Source organism: Mustelus asterias, chromosome 19, assembly GCF_964213995.1.
Source record: "Mustelus asterias chromosome 19, sMusAst1.hap1.1, whole genome shotgun sequence".
In the NCBI taxonomy this organism is placed as follows: domain Eukaryota; kingdom Metazoa; phylum Chordata; class Chondrichthyes; order Carcharhiniformes; family Triakidae; genus Mustelus; species Mustelus asterias.
The window spans coordinates 80,923,487-80,941,981 of NC_135819.1; positions in this window are offsets into that span (position 1 = coordinate 80,923,487).

The window sequence follows — 18,495 nt, forward strand, 5'->3', positions numbered from 1 at the left end:
GTGCTCCGGTTTCCTCCCACAGTTTAAAAGATGTGCAGGCTGGGTGGATTGGCCATGCTAAATTCTCCCTCAGTGTACCTGAAGAGTAATGTGGCGACTAGGGGATTTTCACAGTAACTTCATTTCAGTGTGAATATAAGCCGACTTGTGACTGATAAATAAACTTTAAACTTTGAATAGACTGGAGTTCTTTGGTTTTGTGAAGATGCGACTGAGATGAGTCGAATAAATTACTTCAAAGCTGCAGTATCTCATTGTTGGCCAGGGAGTACCTTGAGATTTATAAATCTGTAAATACAGGAAGGGTGAGGTGTCGTTATTGGGGAAGTTGGGTAACTCCAGGCTACAGGTTTTGCTCCATTTGATTTAATGGGTGCAGGGGTTCCCTGAATGGTTTAGAAAACATTAACACATTCAAATATAAAATAATGGGGGCAATCTAAAAGTGTGAATTTCTGTAAATAAACTGGAGTAAATCCCGCTGTTTTTTTCAGCGGGAGTCTCAAAATGAATCTCCCAGACTCTGTACTGCGGAGTGCGCGAGTGTGATTCACTTCAGAAACCAGTGGGCAGGCCCTATTCCTGCTGGAGAGGCCGCAGCACAGCGCTGACTGGGCCACTGCGCATTTGCTTGATCACCGGCCAGCCCCGTGACCCCTGTATCGCTAGCTGTGCAACCCCCCCCCACAGCCCGATCGCTGGCCACCTGAACAGGCCTGGGCCAGTCTCAACAATCCATCTCCCACTGCGATGTCGCCCACTCCCCGGCAGCCCTGGTCTCCCGATCCCCCCCCCCCCCTCCCCCTCCACCACCGCCACACCAGCAGCTCCGCCCTCCCCCCCCCGCCCCCCTCACCCCGATGGCCAGCCCTGATTGCTGGCCTCCGCCCCCCCCCCCAACCCCGTCACTCAGCCCAAATGAACACCGCTCGACAATCACCAGGCAGGAGTGTTCCCTTCCAGTCGGGGAACACTTCAACAGTCACGGGCATTCAGCCTCCGGCCTTCGGGTAAGCGTTCTCCAAGGCGGCCTTCACGACACACGACAACGCAGAATCGCTCAGCAGAAACTGATAGCCAAGTTCCGCACACGTGAGGACGGCCTCAACCGGGATCTTGGGTTCAAGGCACACTTCCTGTAACTCCCACCATTTGCCCTGGGATTGCAAAGTCCCACTAACTCTCCAGGCTTGAGACAATTCATGCCTCCTTAACCTGTCATTATCCCTCTCTCCACTTACACTGTCTGTACCTGTAGAGACTTGATTACCTGAAAAGACTCGCATTCCAACCATTATCTTGCAATTGTGTCTTTATCTATGTATGCCATGTTTGTGAAACTTATCTCTCCACTCACCTGATGAAGGAGCGGCGCTCTGAAAGCTCGTGATTCCAAATAAACCTGTTGGGCTTTAACCTGATGTTGTGAGACGTCTTACTGTGCCCACCCCGGTCCAACGCCGGCATCTCCACATCATCTTTGGACTGTGGAAGGAAACCGGAGCACCTGGAGGAAATCCACGCAGACATGGGGAGAACGTGCAAACTCCATACAGACAGTGACACATGCCGGGAATCGAACCCGGGTCCCTGGCGCTGTGAGGCAGCAGTGCTCACCACTGTGCTACCGTGTCGCCCACTATAACACCCTCTAACTTAAAGAGAAAAAGCATGACTGGGCCATGTTTACTCTGACTAAATATGGAGAGTAAACTGCTTCACTTTCAATGTCTACATCAGATTAGACTGGTCTAGCTGTCAAATGGTGGAGATTTTTTAAATATAAAGTAGACCCAAATGTTTTAATCTTGCCAATCACCTCCTTCATCCTACCCACCAGTACAGCTTTGGTGTGAATTTAAAAGGGTAAAGGTAAAAATTTAAAACCGTACTGATTTTATAAAATACATTTATTTTGATTACTCTCTGCTCAAAAGTCAAGCTTTCATCTACTTTCCAGGATCAGTTTAGCCAAAGCAAAGATTTGTCTTGATGATAGTTTCTGCTTTGTGTGATCTGCCAAGCACCATCAGCGGATTTCTGAAATAATCTCTTCAACAAGATTATGAAGGTTTACCCTCCAGAGCACAGAATAATCCCCGCTCCCTCTACACGCCTGGGATAGACCTTCCTTTAAACAGGAAGAGAAAATGGTCGATTCTAATCACATCAAAGTGGCCATTTCTGCAGGCAAATCAAATGTTTTTTTCTCTGTGAACCAATGTCCTTTCAGATTCCATTAACATCCAAACCTGTTGAAAAAGGCAGCGCCTGAGTTAGATTGCTCGACACTGAACTCTGGCAAGGTTTGAACAAGTGGACTTGTGAATGACGGAAGGTCAGGACTGACTCGATAGCTACAGTGCGTTCAGTGAGGGCGGCTATCAGACTGATAGATACATCACTGCATGAGGACTGGGTGGCTGACAGTGTGGATCATAGAATCCGGATCAACAACCTATCCTGGTCCCTCCATGCCGACACTATAGTCAAGAAAGCCCACCAACACCTCCACTTTCTCAGAAGACTAAGGAAATTTGGCATGTCAGCTACGACTCTCACCAACTTTTACAGATGCACCATAGAAAGCATTCTTTCTGGTTGTGTCACAGCTTGGTATGGCTCCTGCTCTGCCCAAGACCACAAGGAACTGCAAAAGGTTGTGAATGTAGCCCAATCCATCACGCAAACCAGCCTCCCATCCATTGACTCTGTCTACACTTCCCGCTGCCTCGGCAAAGCAGCCAGCATAATCACGGATCCCACGGGAAAAAGATACAAAAGTCTGAGGTCACATACCAACCGACTCAAGAACAGCTTCTTCCCTGCTGCTGTCAGACTTTTGAATGGACTTACCTTGCATTAAGTTGATCTTTCTCTGCACCCTAGCTATGACTGTAACACTACATTCTGCACCCGCTCCTTTCCTTCTCTATGAACGGTATGCTTTGTCTGTATAGCGCGCAAGAAACAATACTTTTCACTACATACATGTGACAATAATAAATCAAATCAAATCAAATCCCTGCAGGGCAGAAGAGGCCATTCAGTCCATTGAGTCTGCACCAACTCTGCGACAGAGCATTCCATCCAGGCCCTCTCATAGGAACACAGGGATTCGGAGCAAAAGTCGGCATATTCAGCCCTTCGAGCCGGCTCCGCCATTCAATCAGATCATGGCTGATCTCTCCCTGGTCTCAAATCCACCTCCCCACCTGTTCCCTAACTTATCCCTTTTTTAAAATTAGAAATATATTTACCTCCCTCTTGAAACTATTCATCGATTCAGACTCCACCGCGCGATGGGGCAGCGAGTTCCACAAATTCACCACCCTCTGCGAGTAGTTCCCCATCTCACTTTTAAATCTACCGCCTCGCAACCTCTCCCCGTGACCTCTTGTTCGAGATTGCCCCATAAGAGGAAACATCTGGTCTACATTTACTTCATCAATCCCCTTTAAAATTTTATATAACTCACCCCCAACACTATCCCCATAACCCCACACTTCCCATGGTTAATCCATCTAACGTGCACATCTTGGGATACTGAGGGGCAATTTAGCATGGCCAATCAACCTAACTTGCACATCTTTGGGCTGTGGGAGGAAACCCAAGCAGACACGGGGAGAACATGCGAACTCTGCACAGACATGGAGAGGGGGGAGGGAGTACACAGACTGGCTGGCTGCTGGCAAAAGCAAGGTAGGTGTGTGGAGTGCTCTGATGCAGTATGCTTGGTAAGATGATGGGGGGGGGGGGGGGGGGAGTGGTGGCTGGGGGCGGGTTGGGGGGTGAGAGTGGGCTTGGTCCCCCCCCACAGTGTGTAAATAAACCAGCAAATCCAGTTAATTTTCCTGACCCTGTTATGTCACAACAAACGCTTCCTGCACAACATCCCAGAGCAGGCTGGAAATCTCTGACTGATCCACCTCCTCAGCTCGATACCAGCGACCTGTGTGTGACCCCAGCAGGTTCCTGCTGTTATGTCGCGACATACAAGTGTCATCAAGAGATTTCCGACTTTGTTAGGAACAAAAGGTATTTATTGATTCGAGAAATTTTGGTGCAGGAGTTACAGCTCTCGGCTGCCCTGGAGTCGGACTCCAGTCTTTGTGATAGAAACATAGACAACAGGAGCAGGAGGAGGCCATTCGGCCCTTCGAGTCTGCTCTACCATTCATTATGATCATGGCTGATCATCCAACTCAATAGCCTGATTCCGCCTTCCCCCCATATCCTTCAATCCCCTTCGCCTCAAGCGCTATAACTAATTGCTTCTTGAAAACATACACGCTGGAATTGTATCACCCCGCCCACCATGGAATCGGGTGAGGGGCGGACAATGGAAATGTCCGTTGACATCGGGCGGGATTTTCCAGTCTCGGGTGGAGCAGGGCCGTACATTCCTGCCCACAATGTTTTGGTCTCAACTACTTTCTGTGGTGGAGAATTCCACAGGCTGACCACTCACTGGTGAAGAAATTTCCCCTCATCTTAATCCTAAATATATCCTTAAGCTATAACCCCTGATCCTGGACATCTCCACCATCGGGAACATCCTTCCTGCATCCACCCTGTCTCGTACTATTCAAATAAGTTTCTATGAGATCGCCCCTCATCTTTAAACTCCAGCGAATATAATCTGAACCGACTCAATCTCTCCTCGTACATCAGCCCTGCCATCCCAGGAATCAACCTGGCAAACCTTCGCTGCACTCCCTCGAAAGCAAGAACATCCTTCCTCACTCAAATAAGGAGACCAAAACACAATATTACATGTGTGGCATCACCAAAGCCCTGTGTAATTACAGCAAAGCATCCCTGCTCCTGCAATCAAATCTTTTCTCTATGAAGACCAACATGCCAAATGCCTTCTTTACTGCCTGCTGTACCTACATGTTTACCATCAGTGACTGGTGCACGAAGACACCCAGGTCTTGTTGCACATTCCCTCTCTTAGCTTATGGCCATTCAGATATTAATCTGTCTTCTGTTTTTGCTACCAAAGTGGATAATCTCACATTTATCTAAATTATGCCACATCTGACATTCATTTACCCACTCGTTCAACTTGTCCAAATCACACAGAAGTGTCTCTGCATCCTCCTCACAGCTCACCCTCCACCCAGCTTTGTGTCATCTGCAAATTTGGAGATATCACATTTAAATCATTTATATATATTGTGAACAGCTGGAGTCCCAATCCCTGAGGGCCCCCAATAGTCACTGCCTGCCATTCGGAAAAAGATCTGTTTATTCTTGCTCTTTTTTTCCTGTCTGCCAACCAGTTTTCTATCCACCTCAGTACACTACCCCCACCCCATGCACTTATATGTTACACGCTAATCTCCTATGTGGGATTTTGTCAAAAGCCTTCTGAAAGTCCAAATAAACCACATCCACTAGCTCCCCTAATCAACTCTACTAGTTACAACCTCGAAGAATTCTTGTAGGTTTGCCAAGCATGATTCCCCTTTCATAAATCCATGCTGACTCTATCCGATCCTGCCACTGTTTTCCAAGTGTTTTGTTATAAAATCTTTGATAATGGATTCTAGAATTTTCCCTACTACAGACATCAAGCCAACTGGTCGGTAATTCCGTTTTCTCTCTACCTCCCTTTTTAAATAGTGTAGTTACGGTGGCACAGTGGTTAGCACTGCTGCCTCACAGCGCTAGGGACCCGGATTCAATTCCGGCCTTGGGTCACTGTCTGTGCAGAGTCTGCGCGTTCTCCCCGTGTCTGCGTGGGTTTCCTCCCACAGTCCAAAGATGTGCGGGTTAGGTGGATTGGCCATGCTAAATTGCCCCTTAGTGCCAGGGGGACTAGCTAGGGTAAATGCATGGGATTATGGGGATAGGCTCTGGCTGGGAGTTTTGTCGGTGCAGGCTTGATGGGCCGAATGGCCTCCTTGTGCACTGTAGGGATTCTATTCTGTTTTATTAGCTACCCTCCAATCTGTGAGAACTGTTCCAGAATCTGGAAAGATGACCACCAATGCATCCAGTATTTCTCGGGTCACTTCCTTAAGTACTCTGGGATGTAGATTATCAGGCCCTGGGAATTTATCTGCCTTCAAACCCATCAATTTCCCCAACACTATTTCTCTACTGATACTGATCTCCTTTAAGTCCTCCCTCTCACTAAACCCTGTGTTCCACAACATCTCTGCTATGTTATTGTGTCCTCCTTTGTGAATACAGACCTGGGGGTCCTTGTGCATGAATCACAAAAACTCAGTTTGCAGGTGCAGCAGGTGATCAAGAAGGCAAATGGAATGTTGGCCTTTATCGCGAGAGGGTGGAGTACAAAAGCAGGGAGGTCATGCTGCAACTGTACAGGGTACTGGTGAGGCCACACCTAGAGTACTGTGTACAATTTTGGTCCCCTTATTTAAGAAAGGATGTATTGGCTTTGGAGGGGGTACAGAGAAGGTTCACTAGGTTGATTCCAGAGATGAGGGGGTTGCTTATGAGGAGAGATTGAGTAGACTGGGCCTGTACTCATTGGAGTTTAGAAGGTTGAGGGGAGGTCTTATAGATTCATATAAGATAATGAAGGGGCTAGGCAGGTTAGAAACATCGAGATTATTTCCACTTACAATGGAAACAAGAACTAGGGGGCATAGCCTCAAAATACGGGGGAGTCAATTTAGAACAGAGTTGAGGACGAACTTCTTCTCCTAGAGGGTAGTGAATCTTTGGAATTCTCTGCCCAATGAAGCAGTAGAGGCTACCTCAGTAAATGTGTTTAAGTCACAGATAGATAGGTTTTTAGCCAATAAGGGAATTAAGGGTTATGGGGAGCGGGCGGGTAAGTGGAACTGAACCCACTATCAGATCAGCCATGATCTTATTGAATGGCGGAGCAGGCTTGAGGGGCCAGATGGCCCACTCCTGCTCCTATTTCTTATGTTCTAAAGAGTGTATTTAGTTGGTCAGCCATTTCTTTGTTCCCCATTATAAATTCCCCAGTTTCTGACTGGAAGGGGCCTACATTTGTCTTCACCAATCCTTCCCAACCCACATACCGGCTGAAACTTTTTCAGTTATGTTCCCCACAGGCTTACTCTGTTTTCCTCTTTTTAATGATGTTAGCTACATGGCTGCGAGATGTATTTTGCCCCAGAGAGGCCTCCAGCCTCTGGGGTGATCACTCATTCTCAATTCCCATTGGCCCCTCAAGTCAGGTGACCCACTGCTGCTGTACTGTATTAAGTCTCCGCGACTCTGCGGAGCAGAAACTGATAGCCAGGTTCCGCACACACAAGGACGGCCTCAACCGGGATATTGGGTTTATGTCACACTATTTCACATAAATATTTCTGCTTTTTTCCTCCTGAGTCTTTATCATGCGATCCTAGAATCAGAATTTATGTCACACTATTTGTAACTCCCACAGTTGCGTGGACCTGCAGAGTTTCACTGGCTGTCTTGTCTGGAGACAATACACATCTTTTTAGCCTGTCTTGATGCTCTCTCCACTCCCATTGTTTTGTTTCTTAAAGACTGGATTAGTTGTAAGTATTCGCATTCCAACCATTATTCATGTAAATTGAGTCTGTGTCTTATAAGTTCTGTTTGTGAACAGAATTCCCACTCACCTGAAGAAGGGGCTCAGAGCCTCGAAAGCTTGTGTGGCTTTTGCTACCAAATAAACCTGTTGGACTTTAACCTGGTGTTGTTAAACTTCTTACTAACTTGAGAGGTCCAGAAAGAAAAATGTAATCCTGTTCGGAAAACTCCACCTATTAACTTCATATCCGGGTTCCATTCACACAATCCTCAACCCTTCATCTCAAAACCACTTTTACATTAATATGAGGGCCCTTAACACCAATAAATGTGCACTGTCCACTCCCCTGGCTGGTGTAGCTTCTATCTTCAGGAATATTGAAACCGGTTCTTGCCTGGGGAAGTAAACAAATCCGTCTCCAGATAATCCTTACATCCTGCAACATTCCCTAAATATCCTTCAGATGAATTTTTCATTGGTGAGAATGAGTCAGAGCAGCATCTGCTGCTTTATCAAATTCTGTTCAATATTTGGCCAACAACATTCATCGCAAGTCAGACAGCAGCAAGCAAGCTGGGCCACATACCGACACAGGGGCTGTTAAAACATTCTTTGATGGAATGTGGGCGTCGCTGGCAAGGCCAGCATTTAGTGCCCATCCCTAATTGCCCTTGAACTGAGTGGATTGCTCAGCCATTTCCGAGGGCATTTCACAGTCAACCACGTTGGCACATGGAGGCCAGATCTGGTAAGGATGGCAGACATGATGTGGAGATGCCGGCGTTGGACTGGGGTAAACACAGTAAGAAGTCTCACAACACCAGGTTAAAGTCCAACAGGTTTGAAAGCTAGTGGCTTTTGCTGCCAAATAAACCTGTTGGACTTTAACCTGGTGTTGTGAGACTTCTTACAAGGATGGCAGATGCAGGGAGGATGTTCCTGATGGTGGGAGAATCCTGAACCAGGGGTCACAGTCTGGGAATTCGGGGTAGACCATTTAGGACGGAGATGACGAGACATTTAGTCATAGAATAGTCATAGAATCCCTACAGTACAGAAGGAGGCCATTTGGCTCATCGAGTCTGTACCGACAACTTTCCCACCCAGGCCCTATCCTCATAACCCCATACATTTACCTTGTTAATCCCCCTGACACTAGGGTCAATTTGCCATGGCCAATCCACCTAACCCGCACATTTTCAGACTGTGGGAGGAAACCGGAGCACCCGGAGGAAACCCACGCAGACATGGGGAGAATGTGCAAACTCCACACAGACAGTGACTCGAGGCTGGAATTGAACCTGGGTCCCTGGCACTGTGAGGCAGCACTGCTAACCACTGTGCCACCATGCCGCCCCAAAGATTTCTTCACCCAACGAGTGGTGAGCCTGTGGAATTCATTACCACAGGAAGTAGTTAATGCCAAAATATTGAATGTATTCAAGAGGTGGCTGGATATTGCACTTGGGGCGAATGGGGTCAAAGGTTATGGGGAGAAAGCAGGATTAGGCTATTGAGTTGGACGATCAGCCATAATCGTAACGAATGGTGGAGCAGGCTCGAAGGGCCGAATGGCCTCCTCCTGCTCCTATCTTCTATGTTTCTATGTATTTCCTTCCCTAAAAGACATGATGGGTTTTCATAACAATCAACGGTAGTTTCAGGGTCAGCACCAATGAGAATAGCTTTCAATTTACATTAATTAAATGTACATTCCACCAGCTGTCATTGAAGAAGGCAGCTGACCCAAACCTTCTTGAGGGCAATTAGGGCTGGACAATAAATGCTGGGTCTGGCCAGTGAGAACCACATCCTGTAAAAGAATAAAACAACACAGGCCCCTTAACAATTTCCATAAGGAGCTGAGGGGGCTGTAAATTGGAGGCGAGTATCTTACCCACTCTCTACCCTGCCACCCTTCAGTCCATTGACTGTCCCAGAGACATTGAGATCCCAACACAATCTCCAGGACAGTGATTTCAAAACCCCTCACGATGTATTTTGCCCCAGAGAGCAAAGTCCCAATTCACAAGTCTGAGATTCAGCCTATTTACTATTTCTTATTCAACTAAAGTAAAATTTATTTAATAGTCACAAGTAGGCTTACATTAACAGTGCAATGAAGTTACTGTGAAAATCCCCTAGTCGCCACACCCCGGCACCTGTTCGGGTACACTGAGGGAGAATTTAGCATGGCCAATGCATCTAACCAGCACATCTTTCGGACTGTGGGAGGAAACCGGAGCAGCCGGAGGAAACCGACGCAGACACGGGGAGAAGGTGCAGACTCCACACAGACAGTGACCCAAGCCGGGAATTGAACCCGGGTCCCTGGCGCTGGGAGGCAGCAGTGCTAACCGCTGTGCCGCCCCCTGGACTTTTGTTTGCACTGTTCATTTCCACAAGGGAATTGGAACTCTTTCATCCTCCTATTGTGTTTTCTTTCTTATAATTCAGAGGCAATTTCATGTCAGTATTAAGGGGGACGTTGAAAGCTGTTGTTCAGTGTTTGAGAATGACTGAATAATTAGCTGCTTAAAACAGCATCTGTGCCATCCATAAGTAATTTAGTGTCAATGTTGGATGCCAACCTATCACTGACTGCAATGTGTCGCCTGATTTATAATGCCGGTAACAAAACTATTTTTCAATTAAAAATGTCAGGCATGTATGACAGTTGCAATGAACTGAGGATTCTGTGGGTGTACTCTTCCATAAAGTGCAACCACAGCTTTAATAAATACAGCCACAGAACCAAGGCTTTTATTCAGCAGGTTGTAACTGGTGGAGCTGCATTGTTGATTAAAGATGATATTGATACGATATTGAGGAAAGATATTAGCATCGGCGATGTGGAATCATAAGAAACAAGGGGCAAAAAAACATTGGTGGGGGTGGTGTACAGACCACCAAACTGTAGTGTTCATGTTGGGAAAAGCATTACACAGGAAATCAGAGATGCATGTGCTAAAGGAACATCTGTGATTATGGGTGACTTTAATCTGCATATAGATTGGGAGAGTCACATTAGTCATAGTCCAACAGAGGAACGATTTCTGGAGTGCATACGGGATGGTTTTCTGGGGCAATACGTTGAGGAAACAACAAGGGAACAGGCCATCTTGGACTGGGTGTTGTGCAATGAGAAAGGATTAGTTGGCAATCTAGTTCTGAGCAAATCCTTGGGGACAAGTCACCATAATATGGTAGAATTCTTTATCAAGGTGGATAATGATGTAGTTGATCCTGAGACCAGGGTCCTGAATCTCAATAAAGGTAACTATGATGATATGAGGCATGAATTGGCCATGATGGAAATGGAAACATTACTGAAAGGAAAAACAGTGGACAGGCAATGGCAGGCATTTAAAGGACAAATAGGTGAATTCCAGAAGTTGTTTATTTCTATTTGGTGCAAGAGTGGTCAGGGAGTTGTGGCCAAACCATGGCTCACAAGGGAAATTAGAGATGGTATCAGATTCAAGGAAGAAGCTTACAAACTGGCAAGAAAAACAATAGGCCTGAGGATTGGGAGTAGCTTAAAATTCAGCAAAGGAGGATCAAGAGATTGATTAAGAATGGAAAAATAGAGTATGAAAGTAAGCTAGCGGGGAACATAAAAACTGACCGTAAAAGATTGTATAGATATTTAAAGAGAAAAAAGATTGACAAAAGTGAATGTAGGTCCCTTACAGTCAGAAATGGGAGAATTCATAACGGGGAATAAAGAAATGGCCGAGGAATTAAATTCATACTTTGCTTCAATCGTCACAAAGGAAGACATGAATAATGTTTAAAAAATTTAAGTTTTAAAGTTTATTTATTGGTGTCACAAGTAAGCTTACATTAACACTGCAATTAAGTTATTGTGAAAATTCCTCAGTCGCCACACTCCGGCTGTTTGGGTACACTGAGGGAGAATTTAGCATGGCCAATGCACCCTCACCAGCACATCCTTTGGCGTGTGCCAGAAGTGCTGAGAGAAACAAGTTTTAGTGAGGCGCTGAAGGAAATCAGCATTCGTAGAGAAATGGTTTTGGGGAAATTGATGGGATTGAAGGTGGATAAATCTCCAGGTCCTGATAATCTTCATCGAAAGGTGACCATGAAACCATTGTAGATTGTTGGAACAACCCATCTAGTTCACCAACGTTCTTTAGGGAAGGAAATCTGCCGTCCTTACCTGGTCTGGCCTACACGTGACTCCAGAGCCACAGTAATGTGGGTGACTCTCAAATGTCTTTTGAAATGGAGGGTGATTAGGGATGGGTAATAAATGCCAACGCTGCCAGCAATGTCCACATCCGTAAAAAGAATGAAATAAAAAATCATAGAATACCTATTAGCCATGGCTAATCACCCTAACCCGCACATCTTTGGACTGTGGGAGGAAACCGGAGCACCTGGAGGAAACCCACGCAGACATGAGGAGAATGTGCAAACTCCACACAGACAGTGACACAAGCCAGGAATCGAATCTGGGTCCCGTGAGCTGTGAGGCAGCAGTGCCAACCACTGTGCCACAGGCCAGAACTGTGTTTCCACCTTAACCCAGCAGGGCAGCAGGGATGTCAGGAAATCTCAGAGAATGAGCTAGCCAGCCAAATAAAGGAGCGGCAGTGTGACACACAGAGGACAGAGCGAGCAACCCCACGCTGTTAAAGATACTCACTGCTACTGAGCCACTTTCATCCACTTTCTCTTCTAACTGGGTAAACACATCAAATAAACAGAAAAAACACTAAATGTTGGAAATCCTCAGCAGGCATGTGCTTGAGTATGTGCAGGTGTGTACGTGTGTGTGCATTTGTCTGTTTGTACGTGCGCGTGCGGGAATGTATGTGCGCATACGAGTGCGTGTGTGCATAAGTGTGCATGTGTGTGTAGGTGCATGCATGTGTGTTTGCATAGGTGTGTATGTGTGCACTTGTTTGTGTGTGTGTAAGTGTGCATGTGTGTGCATGCACGTGCGTGTGCATGTGTGCGCGCGCATGTGTGCGTGTGTATTTGTGTGCATGCACACGTATGTGCATGTGTGTGTGCATGTGTCTGCGTGCATGTCTGCATGTGTGTGTTTGTGTGCATGTGTGTGGGGGGAGTGTGGGACATCATTGGGAGAATTTTTCCAGGGGAATGCCAGGAATGGGGTTGCCTGTCAGTTCCATGAAGGGTGGAAACCAATTATGACAATTCTGCCCACTTCGGGTCATTTTGCAGAAGTGCTGGTATCTTCCTGCCATTGGAGCCACCTCCCCCTGGCCACTATGTGTGGAGACCCCCGTCTAAACTGAGACATCCTCCCTGCAGGAGGCCAGAAACTCCATACTGCAATGATGGGGCAAATGCATCCCAAAGTCATCTCAGGAAGGAGTTCCCCCTCCAACCCACTGGCTCCAGTGACATTGCGTCTCTGTATTTAAGGACTTCAAAGCTGACAACAGAGGCTCCCCCTTGCTTCCCTCTGCAGTGCCTACCTCTCCCCGCGGGGCTAACATGGCTGCCGCCCCTCGGACTGAGTCTCCAGCCTCAAGAGGTTGTCTGCCGCCCGAGGAGGGTGAGCGTGGAGGCAGCCAATCAGGAGATTACCACCTGGAGGGTTCCACAGGCAGGGGCAGTGAGGACAGTGAGGTCAGGATCCCATATTATTCCCCCAAGTCCAGTGGAAAAGTCAGCCCATCGTTTCAGTTTAATGTCCCTTTGTCAAAACAAAAAGAATTTAGAAATGAAACAGTCCTTAAGCAAGAGCAGAGCCAGGCGAGGTAGCCAGGGAACAACAGGGAAGACACTTTATTGAGTCCAGTCCGTGAATAGTGGGTCCCTGAGGTATCTTGAGTCATGTTTTGTGTGTTACAGGCAGCAGTCTCCAAAGAATCCATTATCCTGTAAACAATCTGCCTCGATATTATCTGTACTCTCCTGAAAGGCAGTCTGCAGGTTTTACATCTGGTGATAGGTTCATGACCTCACATTCTCACTCCTTTTTCCAGCACTTTCTGTTTTTAATTCCAGGTTATGTTTAATTAGTGGCCTTAATAATAAAATGACTGTCACCAGCTGTGATCTTCTTTTCATTTCCAAGTTCCATGGCCATGTTCTAAAGCATGGTTAGAATGAGCTAACAATGTTATTCCAGTGAAGCAACTTAACTCTCTCTGAATCATAGAATCTCTACAGTTCAGAAGGAGGCCATTTGGCCCATCGAGTTTGCATCGACTCTCTGAAAGATTATCTTACCCAGGCCCTCAACCCACCCTATCCCCGCAACCCCACACATTTACCATGGCTAATCCACCTCATAGAATCCATAGGATCCCTAAAATGCAGAAGGAGGCCATTCGGTCCATCGAGTCTGCACCGACCACAATCCCACCCAGCCCCTATTCCTGTAACTCCACTTACTTACCCTACTAATCCCCCTGACACTATGGCCAATCGACTTAACCTGCACATCTATTGGACTGTGGGAAGAAACCGGAGCACCCGGAGGAAACCCACGCAGACACGGGAAGAATGTGCAAACTGCACACAGACAGTGACCTGAGGCCGGAATTGAACCCGGGTCCTGGAGTTGTGAGGCAGCAGTGCTAATCACTGTGCCACTCTACACTACACACTAATCAGTAAATACACGCACTAATCCCATTAGTCTGTGTACACTCTTGTACTCTGTGTACCAACTTGAGTATTAAGAATGATAGAGTACAACAGAAACAGAATCACAGAATCTTTTTTTTGTATTACAGAAGGTGGCCATTCGGCCACCTTCTGTAATACAAAAAGTTTGCACATTCTCCTCGTGTCTGCGTGGGTTTCCTCCGGGTGCTCCGGTTTCCTCCCACAGTCCAAAGATGTGCGGGTTAGGTTGATTGGCCATGTTAAATTGCCCCTTAGTGTCCTGGGATGCGTAGGTTAGCGGGTAAATATGTGGGGGTAGGGCCTGGGTGGGATTGTGGTCGGTGCAGACTCGATGGGCCGAATGGCCTCCTTCTGCACTGTAGGGTTTCTATGATTCTATGATCGAGTCTGCACTGGTCAAACTGCTTACATAGTATAAAATGAAAAACAAAAAAATGCTGGGAATCCTCGGCCTGTCTGACATCATCAGTGGATAGAGAGAAACAAGAGTTAACGGTGGAATTCGAGTGAGTGAGAACCGGGGAATTCGGCGCTCAGCCAAATCTCTGTTCACAGCAGCGGGACTGGCGAATCCCAGCCGCCGGCGAGATTGGAGAATCTGGCCGAATGTTTCAAATCTCTGACCTTTCACCAGAACCAGTGATGAAGAGTCATCCACCTGAACGACTGGCGGGGATATCCCAACCCCATTGTGGTGAGGTCAGGTGGCCCACCCAGAAGTCATATCTATCCGGTGGGATAGGAGGATTCCCGTGATGGACAGGACTGGAAAATCCTGTCCATTAACTCTGTCTCTCTGTCCACAGTTGCTGCCTGACCTGAGTATTTCCAGCATTTGTATTTTGATTTTGCGTTTCTAGTGTTTAATTATTTTGCTTTTGAACGCATTTTGCTTTATCTGTGCTTTATAAACTGAGCAGAGCAATATTTATTATCTAAATCAGTCACAAGTAGACGATGTGGAAATGTTTATTACAGTTCATCAACTGAATAAATCCACCAATTCATATTAAGCAAGAAATGTTTCACATTATTACAAACACAGCAGGAAGCACATGTTTGTCCATTGTCAACTCCACTCCACTACCCGCTGATGAGTGAAGCAACCTTTCAGAAGACAGGCCCATTGAGCTGGCAAAGCCAATTTATTTCCATCCATTAATAAAACAAAAGATGTATCTCTCTGAGGGGTCTAAGCAATAAATCTCAAGCTCACTGTTAAATTGGCCATAATGCACATTACTTTTTAATGTTATTGGCTGAATCATTCTTCATGTTCCTCACAGCGACAGAAGTGATGCCTTGTGGTGTCGATATTTGCTGCTGGCACTCTTACACAAAGAACACGAGAGGTGCGATCTAACGGACGTTGGCGCCCCGCTGCCACTGCAAACCAGGATGGAGGATTTGGCACCCAGCCAAATCTCTGTTCACCACAATGGGACCAGAAAATCCCGCCAGAGTGAACGGCTATAAAGTTCCACCCAAGAAATAGAAGCAGGATTTGGCCACCTTCCAACCTGCCCCGCCATTCCAGACGGTCATGGCTGAACTATACTGCCCTCAACTCCTTTTCTGTGCCATGTCCTCATAGCCCTGACCTGTAAAACCAAAGCCAATGGAAGACAAGAGCAGGAGGAGGCCACTCAGCCCGTCAATCCTGTTCTGCCATTCAAGGAGACTGTGGCTGGTCTGTGACCACACTCCAAAGAGCTTTTCCCCACATCCTTGAATATCTTTGGTTCACAAAAACGAATCGATCTCAGATTTAAAATTAATAACTGATCCAAGATCAACTGCCATTTGCTGAGGAGTTCCAAATTCTTACCACCTGTCGTGTGTGGAAGTGTTTCCAAATTTCACGCCTAAAATGTCTGCCGCTGATTTTTACACCATCCCCTGGACCCTCCAATCAGTGGAAACAGTTTCTCCCCATTTATCCTATCGGTTCCCTTTAATACCTTGAAAAATTTGATTGAATCACCCTTAATCTTCTAAATTCCGGGGACAACAGTCTTTGTTGGTGTAATCTCTCCTTGTAGCGTAACCCTTGGAGTGGAATAGAGAGAGGGAGTGAACTCCTTCTCTGAATTTCAGCCAATATGAAGTGTGAACGAAATGGAGTGCTCTTCCAAACGTTCCTTGCTATTTGCGTTATTAGTGGAGAACACAGTGAGATGTTTGTGTGATATTCTGTTTGTTGTTTCAGTGAAGATGTTAACAGGGTCACTTTAAACAGATTATATCCTTCACAGAGACGGTGAAACTCTCTAAATTTGGTATTGATACAAACTTTGCAGACTTACAGCGGGAAGATAAAGCTTCCAGCTTCAGAGCTGTGAACAATGAGAAGAAAGATAACACTTGAACTCACAGACAGTGCAATATCCGATTGCAAAGGTTTCTCAATTGACACAATTCACAAAGTTATCGATTCACTGGTGCTCTAGGGATGCAAATGAGTTAAAACATTTAAATGTATGTTACAAATTACATCACCTTCTCCAGGGCAATTAGGGATGGGCAATAAATGCCGGCCTAGCCGGTGACACCCACATCCATGAGTGAATTAAAAATAAACTTTTATTTATGTCGCAACTTTAACATAGTACAAGACACTTCACAGCAATGTCATCAACAACATTTGTCACTGAGCTACAAACAGTGATACTAGGAGATGCTGGGACTCGGGCATCTTATAGGATAGAGACTTAGTGAGGTGGAGAGCTTCAGACCACGTGTTCCAGAGCTTGGAGCCCAGGCAGCATGGACAGGAATGGTGGAGAGATTCAAAATCAGGGACATTCAGGATTTGAATTGATTTACTATTATCACATTTATTAGTATACAGTGAAAAGTATTGTTTCTTGCACACTATACAAAGCATACCGTTCATAGAGAAGGAAAGGAGAGGGTGCATAATGTAGTGTTGCAGTCACAGCTAGGGTGTAGAGAAAGATCAACTTAACACAAGGTAGGTCCATTCAAAAGTCTGACAGCAGCAGGGAAGAAGCTGTTCTTGAGTCGGTTGGTACGTGACCTCAGACTTTTGTATCTTTTTCCCGATGGAAGAAGGTGGAAGAGAGAATGTCCAGAGTATGTGGAGTCGTTGATTATGCTGGCTGCTTTTCCGAGGCAGGGGAAGTGTAGACAGAGTCAATGGATGGGAGGCTGGTTTGAGTGATGGACTGGGCGTCGTTCACGACCCTTTGTAGTTTCTTGCGGTCTTGGGACAGAGCAGGAGCCATATCAATCTACATCCCTATCAACTATCCCTCTCTCTGGCACATAGCCACTACATCACTAAGATCACCAATTTACCTCTGTAACCATCTCTCTCACAGCTTCTCTTCTGGAACCCACATCCAAGTCTTTATCATTCCACTTGACTATTCCAATGGTCTGGCTCGCCTCCCATTCTCGGCCCTCCAAAATCTTCAGCTAACCATTGATGCTGCGCCCCCGTACCCACTGACCTCACACTGACACCTGGCCCAGTAACACCTCCACTTTAAAAATCTCATCCTTGGCCTTGTCCCCAACCCCTTCTCTCCAACCTTCTCCCTTCAGCCCCCACAACCTTCTGAGAACTCTGAGAATTCTAGCTTCCTGAAAGCATTCTTTCTGGTTGTATCACAGCTTGGTCTGTCTCCTGCTCCACAAGGAACTACAAAGGGCTGTGAACGAAGCCCAGTCCATCTCGCAAACCATCCTCCCATCCATTGACTCTGTCTACACTTCCCCTGCCTCGGAAAAGCTTTCCTGCAAAGCACACAGGACCACTACAAAACCAAATTTAAAACAAAAGCTAAATAAAACCACACATCGGATTGGATTATACGCTGAGGGTTTGATTCCACACCTCAGTATAAATGTTGAAGCCAAGCACACCTCCAATGACTTGCTCACCCTGCTGTGATTTGATCAATGGCCTTTAATGATGCTGAGGCAAAAACATCTGTATCTCTTCAGTCTTACAGGCCAATCGGAAGCCGGCAACTCTGCAGTACAGGGAGGGGTGGCCATTGCCGCGACTGAAGAAGTCCCAGGAGGAAAAGCAACCGTGGATTCCCTGGACCTCAGGGATCTGGTAGGAAAGACCCCAGCAAAAGGGGGGGATGGGATTGGGGGCATGCTGGACAGGGCAGGACTGATGATGGAAACGCTGAAAGAAAATGATTGAGGTGTCTTCCAATTGGCATCAGGGGACCCAGAAAAGATGCACCTCCCTTCACTGGCCATCCGTCACACAAGAGCACAAGAAATAGAAGCAGAAGTAGGCCATTCGGCCTTCAAGCCTGTCCTGCCATTCAATACGATCAAGGCTGATCTATGCCGGCATC